The 8,978-nt window shown below is 39.1% G+C and overlaps 1 pseudogene; it reads left to right on the top strand.

Annotated features, from left to right (window-relative positions):
- The first annotated feature begins 8,138 nt into the window (after nt 1-8,138).
- Nucleotides 8,139-8,370, top strand: LOC148016554 (signal recognition particle RNA; annotated as a pseudogene).
- Nucleotides 8,371-8,978: the final 608 nt, after the last annotated feature.

Genomic DNA, 8,978 nt, shown 5'->3' with positions numbered 1-8,978 from the left:
GCCTAAGGTCAGATGGAGGGGGAGAGTACCTCTCAAATGAGTTTGCAAGGTTCCTGCAAGAGCATGGCATAAAGCAGCAATATTCATGCAGTCATACCCCACAGCAAAATGGAATTGCAGAAAGAAAAAACAGGCATATTGGAGAGGTGTCTCGTGCCATGCTCAATGAAAAAGACCTGCCAGATTTTTATTGGGCTGAAGCAGTTGCTACATCAGTCTACATAATGAACAGGACTCCCACTGTAGCAGTACATGGAATGACTCCAGAGGAGAGGTATACTGGTAGGAAACCAGATATTTCTCATTTGAAAATTTTTGGTTGCATTGCCTATGTACATGTGCCAGATGAGTTGAGATCCAAGTTGGATCCAAAAGCTGAGAAGTGCATCTTTATTGGTTACTCTCTGCAGCAAAAGGGTATAGATGCTATAACCCTTCTACTCGTAAGTTTACAGTGAGCAGAGATGTTGTTTTTGATGAGATGAGTAGCTGGTATAAACCAGTAAATGTGATTGATGATGTAGATGCACAAAATGGTAATGCTGCACAGAATTCACAGTAGTAGTCACAAAATATTAGTGGACCTGGAGCGTCCTCTAGCAGTGGTTCACATTCTTCGCCATGGACAGGCAGATTGAGATCAGGAGAATCTTCTCAAAGCAATGCAGATAGTGGTATTCAGGTATCACGAAAAGGAAAAGAAAAGGTAGATCAGCCCATGTTTGATATGAATGCAGGTCACTCTTATGTGGATGGTGAATCCAGTGGCTCAGAACAGAGCATTGATGATGAGTTGGGTATTCCTTCTATTGTTACACCTGGAGTAAGGAAGACCAGGGATGTTTTGAGAGCACCTGGGAGTGAATCTATTTTGCGCAGGTCTACGAGAGCTAGGTATCCTATGGATAGGCTGAAATATGATGGATTTACAGCCATTCACTATGCATATATAGTCAAAGTGATACAGGAACCAGAACCCACTTCTTTTGAGCAAGCCATGGGAAAAGAAAAATGGGAGAAAGCCATGGATGAAGAAATGGATGCCTTGGAAGCAAATGCTACATGGGAATTGGTACCTTTGCCTAAAGGTAAGAATGCAATTGGCTGTAAGTGGGTTTATAAGGTGAAGCACAATGCAGATGGTTCTGTGAACAGATACAAGGCAAGATTAGTAGTCAAGGGGTATGCACAAACATATGGCATTGACTATGAAGAAACATTCAGTCCGATTGCAAGGATGGCAACCGTAAGAGCAATCATTGCTATGGCTGCATCAAATGAATGGTCTTTACATCAGATGGATGTAAAGAATGCCTTCTTGCATGGTGATTTGCAAGAAGAGGTCTATATGGAGCAGCCACCAGGTTATGTGCAAGATAGGACATTATCTTGTCACTATTGGCTTTCAGATTTCCAAGGCAGATTTCTCACTTTATGTGAGAAAAATAGAGAAAGGTATTATGCTACTTGTCATTTATGTTGATGATTTGATTATGACAGGTGACAGTGATGAAGATATCCTTCATGTGAAAATGCTATTGAAGCAGAAGTTTGAGATGAAGGATTTGGGAGAGCTACATTATTTCTTGGGCATTGAGGTGATTAGATCACCAAGTGGGATACAGCTCTTGCAGAGGCAGTATGGATTGGACATGCTGTCCAAATATGGGATGACAGGCTATAAGCCTATTTCAGTTCCTTTGGAGCAGAATGTGAAGCTGAGCACAGATGCAGGTGAGCTTCTAGAAGACCCTACTATGTACAGACGCATAGTAGGAAGTTTGATTTATATGACTATTACCAGGCCAGATTTGAGCTATGCTGTTGGATTGGTAAGTCAGTTTATGCAGGCTCCAAGGAAACCGCATTTGGATGCAGCTAGACGCATACTCAGGTATGTGAAGTCCACATTGCAGTATGGACTATTTTATGAGACTGGGGTTCAGATACAGCTGCATGGATACACTGATGCTGATTGGGCTGGTAGTATTTCTGATAGAAGATCTACCAGTGGATATGTGTTCTCTTTTGGGAGTGCTGCAGTCACTTGGAGCAGCAAGAAACAGCCTACAGTTGCCTTGTCAAGCACAGAGGCCGAGTACAGGGGTGCAGCAATGGCTGCATGTGAGGTAGCTTGGTTGCATAAGCTACTTTATGATATGCATCAGCCTACAGATGGGCCAGTTGTCATTTATTGTGACAACATGAGTAGTATATACTTGGCAAATAACCCAGTCTATCATGCTAGAACAAAGCACATTGAGGTGCATTATCACTATGTGCGAGAGAGGGTTTTACTAGGTCTTATTGATCTAGTTTATGTCAGCACAGAGGATCAGGTAGCTGACATATTCACGAAGGCATTGGGCGCAGAGAAGCTGCGCAAGTTCAGAGACCTACTTGGTGTGCAGGAATTGGGATTGAGCTCGAGGGGGAGTTTTGAGATATCGAGCTCCACTCGTGATACGCCAGGGTGACCGTTGTGTATTTATGTCACCGACTTGTCAGTTGCAGACGCGGTTGGTACACCGCCCATGAATAATAGCTACATGATAGCTATCCTTATCTACTCTAGTTCGTGGCTCAGTTAGTATGCCACCTTAGTTAGTTGAGTTTGGTTTGAGACCCATATATAGGGTTCTTCTATTTCTTTGTACTTGAGTTCTTTTGGCTTACACAACTAAGAAGAGGAAAACTGTTTTCAGCCTCCACCTCTGTGTGTATTCCCCCATTGTGCAAGCAAGAAAGCTACAAGTGAGACTCCTTCCTTCTCTCCCACAATCTTGACACATTTGAGTGTTGATTCCCTCTTCACCATTAGCTACTTGTACTCTTATGGGTTGCTATAAATTAGTGGAAAATTAGTGTAACCTATCCACATCTAACTTATTCACAAAACTATATGTACTGCTTGGGGATTCACAAAATATATAATGTGCATTCATGGCCTATTTATAAATATCCTAATTTATGAATTTTTGTAAATAAAACACAACCCTTTTCTATTCAATTTGTAAGTAATCCCTTTATATGACACCCTTTTGTATGTAAAAAATGTATAAAATTGGTGTTTTAAAAACCCCTTATTTTGAACTCACATTATATATACATATATTCATGAGTGACCCCCCCTGAGGTGTACTACCACTATCTATCAAGATATAATCATTTCCATGAATTGTACCCTTCATACGAAGTGTATTAGGGCTCTTTGAACGTGTCCAAGCATCCATGGAAATAGAACAAAGGGTAGTGGCAATAAGAGGTAAATTTGTCCCACTAGGATCAAAAGGAATCTACCCACTAGTGTCAAATGGAAATCCATTAACAACTCATAAGACTGATCCATCAGCAACCTCTTGGAAGTACACTTGGAGATGCATGATAAACCATATACTTTTCACCACATTGGAAAGATAAACCCTTTTCCTTTCTTTCCTTGAAAAGATCCATAGATATGAACTTGCCATTGTTTGCCGAGTTATTTTGGGATCTATTGTCACCTTGCTTAGGCTCCACTTTATGGCTGATTGTTGTCTTTGAAACACTTTACTATCTTGAATCATTGAAAGTAGGGTATGTAGGGACTCTAAGGACTGCTGAATGAAGTATTGAATCCTCCATCATTGCCACCAAAGTTACCATGTTTAGCAACAATCCTTTTCTCTCCAAAAGAATTCTGCATCAAAATGTCCCTTCTATACTTATGATCATACCTCTCTCTACTAGCTCAATGGCATGAAATATTATTATAGGTTTTTGGGCCATAACATCAGCTGATAAATTAGGCTCCAAACCATAGCTTTAAATTCCTTTCAACTTTCTACCTCATAATTTTCCCTCTTTATGTACCTCCACTATGTATGAGCAAAACCCTTAGGATGAAGTATAGCAAAGTGAATCTTTTGGTCATCTGACTTAGGGAAAACATCAAAATAGGACTCTAACTTTGACGTCCACTACTCCAAATCAATTGGTGATGATGAATGATCACTATATTTGGTTACCATATCTTATCATGGAATTTTCTCTCAACAAAGCCTTGTTGCCCATTAGTTACTTAGGGTTGCATGTCCGTGTAATGACCATTGGGGCTTGAAAGATTAGAGACACTCCTATGATAGTTGGTTTGAAACCTATCTAGAGGAATAGGTGGTTGACTTGCAATGGTTTGAGGAGAATTTGACCCATGAATGCTCAAAATCGACTCATCAGTCCTAACAGAAGTCTCCCCAATCTCATAATTGTTATGTGATATTCCTTTCTTTTCAATGATACATGACTGAGAATTATTATTTGATGTATGAAAGGATTGTTGATCTCTACTCTCTTTGTCTAGCATTTGTGCTGCCACAAGTATAGAGATTTGAGTAGTAAGTTTGTCCAAAGAATCTCAAGTAAAAGAAGCAAACTTCTCCAAGGAATCCTTAGTAGATTGGGCCATGTGCTCCATCAATTCCTTGATTTTGCATATTGGATTGAACGAATTGTTCAACCACCTTATCCAATTTAGAAACTAATTCCATGTATTTAATGGAATGCCTAGTCTCATGGTTATAAAGAGTGGTATTAAGAGTACTATATGTACCATATTCTTAAGAATCTTCATCATCATGATGTGTTTTCCTAATTTCTTTCTAAACATCATCATTAAGCTTATTATTTTCCTTGTTTCGAGTCATTTCTACTCACTAGTATAGTGCAGTCCTAGTATATTCTCTAAAATAAAAATGGCTATAACTTTTGTGTCAGATATCAGAATCAAGAATTTCTTGATGAAAAAAAAATCCACAAATAGGTCTTTAGGTTGAGCTATAACACTCGATTTCAAAATCAAAATGGAATATTTTGGGAATATTCTTTGACTATTGTCCAAAAGTGTATTGCACCCTGTAGAAGCATTGTTTTAGTGCATCCACCTCCCCTAAGTCCAAGATAAGGTCTTCCAACCCTATGGTACCCTATATATGACCTATGTGATCTAAGTGCAACCTAGAATAACCTATATAAGTCTTAGAAATTCTCTAGATTACTCTATAATATCTATAACAAAGTAAAAAGTCTTCCAAAAGTGGTTCCAATTCATTGTTTGAGTAAAATACTCTGTGTAAGACCTATAACCAATCTGGGATAACCTGAAACACTGTAGATGATTGATAATTCATCCAAATGAAGATCCAAATACCATGTTACCACATAATATACACATCCCCTACTCTATAGAGTATAATGATTGAAATTTTCCTTGTAGTAAACATGTAATAACATGTATAATCCTTGTAACTGATGAATGGAGTCCCAATCAATGCTATCCAATTGAAATCTTTAGATCTTCAATGACTCCACTCATGGTACCTATGGTGAAAGATATAACAATATAATATGCTTCCTACACATGCTCTGAATCACTAGGAGGTGGGCAAAGTTTTCCTGGGTTGGTTGATTGCACCCCTTTAGAAACTTTAATAGTGGGAGAGGGTCATCTCTCTATTGTCCCACTATCTCCCTCACCATCCATCTTTTTCTTCATGGGAATATCAATATGGCTAGAGCATTCTAATTAAGCAAACAAAGATGAGATGCATAAGTGAAATTTTCTTTCAGCCTTCAATGATATGCAAGATTGATCAATGAAAAATTGGAATCAAGAAATAAGTGTTTGCTAAGGATCTTACAAATGCAATTGAGTGACTCACTGATTGCAAGTACTTACCCTTTACAATGTTTATTTCTTGGGAAAATATAATCATACAAACAAATCAAGGTTATGCATCAAGACAATGTAAATGAAATCCATGATGAAACAGGACTAAAGTGAATGTTGAATTTCAATGAAGAGGGATTTGATCAATGAGAAGAACACTAATCTTTGATCTATTGATCAATTCAGAGAATTAATTGATTAAGAATCTCCCATTGACAACTGGACAAGCTTTAAAACAAGTGGATATTGAGATATTTCAGAGATGAAGCAAGTAAAATACCTTGATCAAGCTTGAAGAATATGATTAATTCACTTGGAATCAATATTTAGTCCAATGGTTGAAAAAACTTTCAAAATTCATCATGAAGCTCCAAAATCCCATAAAATTCAATCCATACATGCTTAAAGAAGATTAAATTGGTGAAGAATCAATGCCCCAAGCTTCCTTGAACACTTGAATGTCGAAGATTCAAGCTCTTTGAACAAAAGCCCCAAAATATAACTCCATTATAAGCTTCAAGAGGGTCAATGTGCTTATACTTCTCAAGTTTGGAGCAATTTCCTTTGGCCTTGATTACATACTTGATTAGTTTGACTTACACATCTCTATTAGTAGAGGCCATTACACATGCCTTTTTCACAGAAGAAATATAAACATTTCAAGATCCTTTTGCACACAAGAAAGAAAATATTACCAAACAATTGTTATCAACAAGTTTAGCAATATGGATGAGAATTCCTCTTTGTTCATTTTTAATTTTTGATTACATTGTAAAATTGTACAATATGATGAATGAATGATCCATTGCAAAACTCTAGTGTAAAGTCCATTAAGGCTAGGATAAAGACATTCCTTGAGGGAAAAGGCCCAAAGATCAATTGTGGGGGCAGTTGTGGCCTAAGTGGCAAGGTTACTGTGTGCAGCTAAGTTGTGGATTTGAGATTGACAACAAGGTTTTGGTGGTGAGGTTAGGGTTCGAAAGATCGATGTGTAGTATCCTCCATATCATACCACAAAGCTTTTAATATATTCCCTCCTCTCCACCCCCTATAGCCCACTATCCATTGCTTATGACCCACTCTCCATAACCATCCTCAATTATGCCCATTCTTTGACATCTATCATATCAATTTTAAATTTCCATATAGCCTTTTCATATTGATGCATAGCCATTAATTGAGCTTCTTCCTCTTGGTATTGTCTCTATACTCTCTCTTGCTTCGATTCATCTCTTTAAACCACCTCCTCCTTGTGGTGTTGGGCAATGCAAACTATAACAAATTGAAGGGTGGTGATTTTGAACTTTTTAATATCAAAATTGTAGTAGCCTTATATATTAATATCCTATGCCAAACAAAATTTACAAAATGCAAGCTTCGATTGGAAAAAATAAGTTTGTATTATAAAAATCATTCCAATTTGAAAGATCATATATAATATTCCAGATAAGAAATGTATTGAGGCACATTCTTCACCCACAATTGATGTATTGACCAAGTTGTTATGGGACTCACATAATCCCTATGGTAAAGATACCCAAATGTATTCTTCATTACATAAAAGGCTCTCCGTGTAGCTTATAAGCTTGTGTGCACCCTCTATGCACCCTTAGAGCCACATACCACCTCAAGGGAGAGATGTAGATACTTACTATTGGGCTCTTCTATGGTATCCCTTGCCAAAAATATTTATACAATAACATATATATTTATGCATATTGTATAATATGGGAATCGAGTGATCCATATTCAATCATTAAACATGATAAGAATTCTAAAGCACTAGCATCAAAACTAGTATAGAAGAGACCTGTGAACATGAACAAGGCTCATGATAAAAAACTTACCACTCCTGATAAGAAATGAAAAAGACTCACAAATCATCCTTCATGTAAGGAAATATAAAAGTATGGGATGTAACATTCCATCGTCTTATAGACCCCTTGATAATAGTAGGGCAAGAGAATATGTGAAATTGTGCAAGAGCAGTGGCAACAAAGATACAACGTAGATATCAAAAGAAAGGGAGATTTAAAAATATGTTTAAATCTAGGGTTAGGGTTGGGGCTTGGGCTCCCATACTTGATATAGCTCAGGAAGCACTGTACCCCCTTTGGATTGGTATGTGGGGCGAGGTTCATGATAACCTTGGTTCTAGCGGAGTTAGTAGCAATTCTATTCTTAGACATGACATAGCCCAAGCTTAGAACTTGAGAGGGGATTCAAGGAGAGGTTATACTACTTGCATCTTTGAAAGACTAGGTGAAGCTTGTGAAGATGTTATGCCTAGTTAGAGTGGACACACAAGTCCTCGACAAATACCTTGAGCTACTTCCATAGCATGCATGTCCTTAAAGATAGTGCTCATGACCCTCTGGAGGGTTGCTAGTGCATTAGTCAATCTGAAAGGCGAGACAATATAAGTGAATATACCCCCCCCCCAAATTGGTGGGAAAGGTAGTGTACTGGGACGCGAGGCCGTTCTTGGATGCGGCCCTTCGCAGCGGCGCCCGTTTCCAAGTCTCGAGTGGACGAGATCGTAGCCGCCCGGAGGGAACTGGCATCTCTCCGTCCTTGAAGGAGGGGGAACCGCGTGAGGCCGGAAACGGAGCAACGCTACCCCTCGCTCTAGACGGTGGAGGGATAACGCCACCTTTGTCTGCGGGCCAACCTTCGGCCTCCTCTCAGTCCCCGGCGACAAACCCTCAAAATTTTACGGATCTCGATAGACACCAATAATTAGTTTTCTTGGCACCCAAATAGATGGCACATGTGGTGGACGTGGACCCGCAGTCCCGTCATCTTCCTTGTTTAATTAGTTTTCTTGGCACCCAATAGATGGCACATGTGGTGGACGTGGACCCGCAGTCCCGTCATCTTCTTTGTTGTCACCAGAATCGGCTACCACGAGCTTATCTCGAGTGACCGCGGCCAAAACCAGATATGCTGGCAGAAGGAACACCACTCATGTTGTAAGGTTCAGAGCTGGAGACATTGAAGGATTCTAAGGGGCGGTACTTAGAGGCCGTCTATAGGCCGTGGCCTAATAAAAGGTGGAGGCAAGAGAGCCCGACAATGACGATATGTGGGGTAGCTAAATAACAAGTACACTAACTCAGTCACACACAACTAATAGGAGAGATCGATCACTAACTAACCATACTTACTAACATTGGTTGAGTCACTGACTCACTTATTGTATGATACATGATTGTAATGGATGAAAGCTACACAACTAAGCTATAGCTGTACTATATAGTTAGTAGAGCTTGAT

This window comes from Lygodium microphyllum, chromosome 23 (genome assembly GCF_053477565.2).
Source record: "Lygodium microphyllum isolate KBCC chromosome 23, Lygodium_microphyllum_v1.1.10, whole genome shotgun sequence".
Classification (NCBI taxonomy): domain Eukaryota; kingdom Viridiplantae; phylum Streptophyta; class Polypodiopsida; order Schizaeales; family Lygodiaceae; genus Lygodium; species Lygodium microphyllum.
This window is presented reverse-complemented; position numbering and strand designations above follow the sequence as displayed.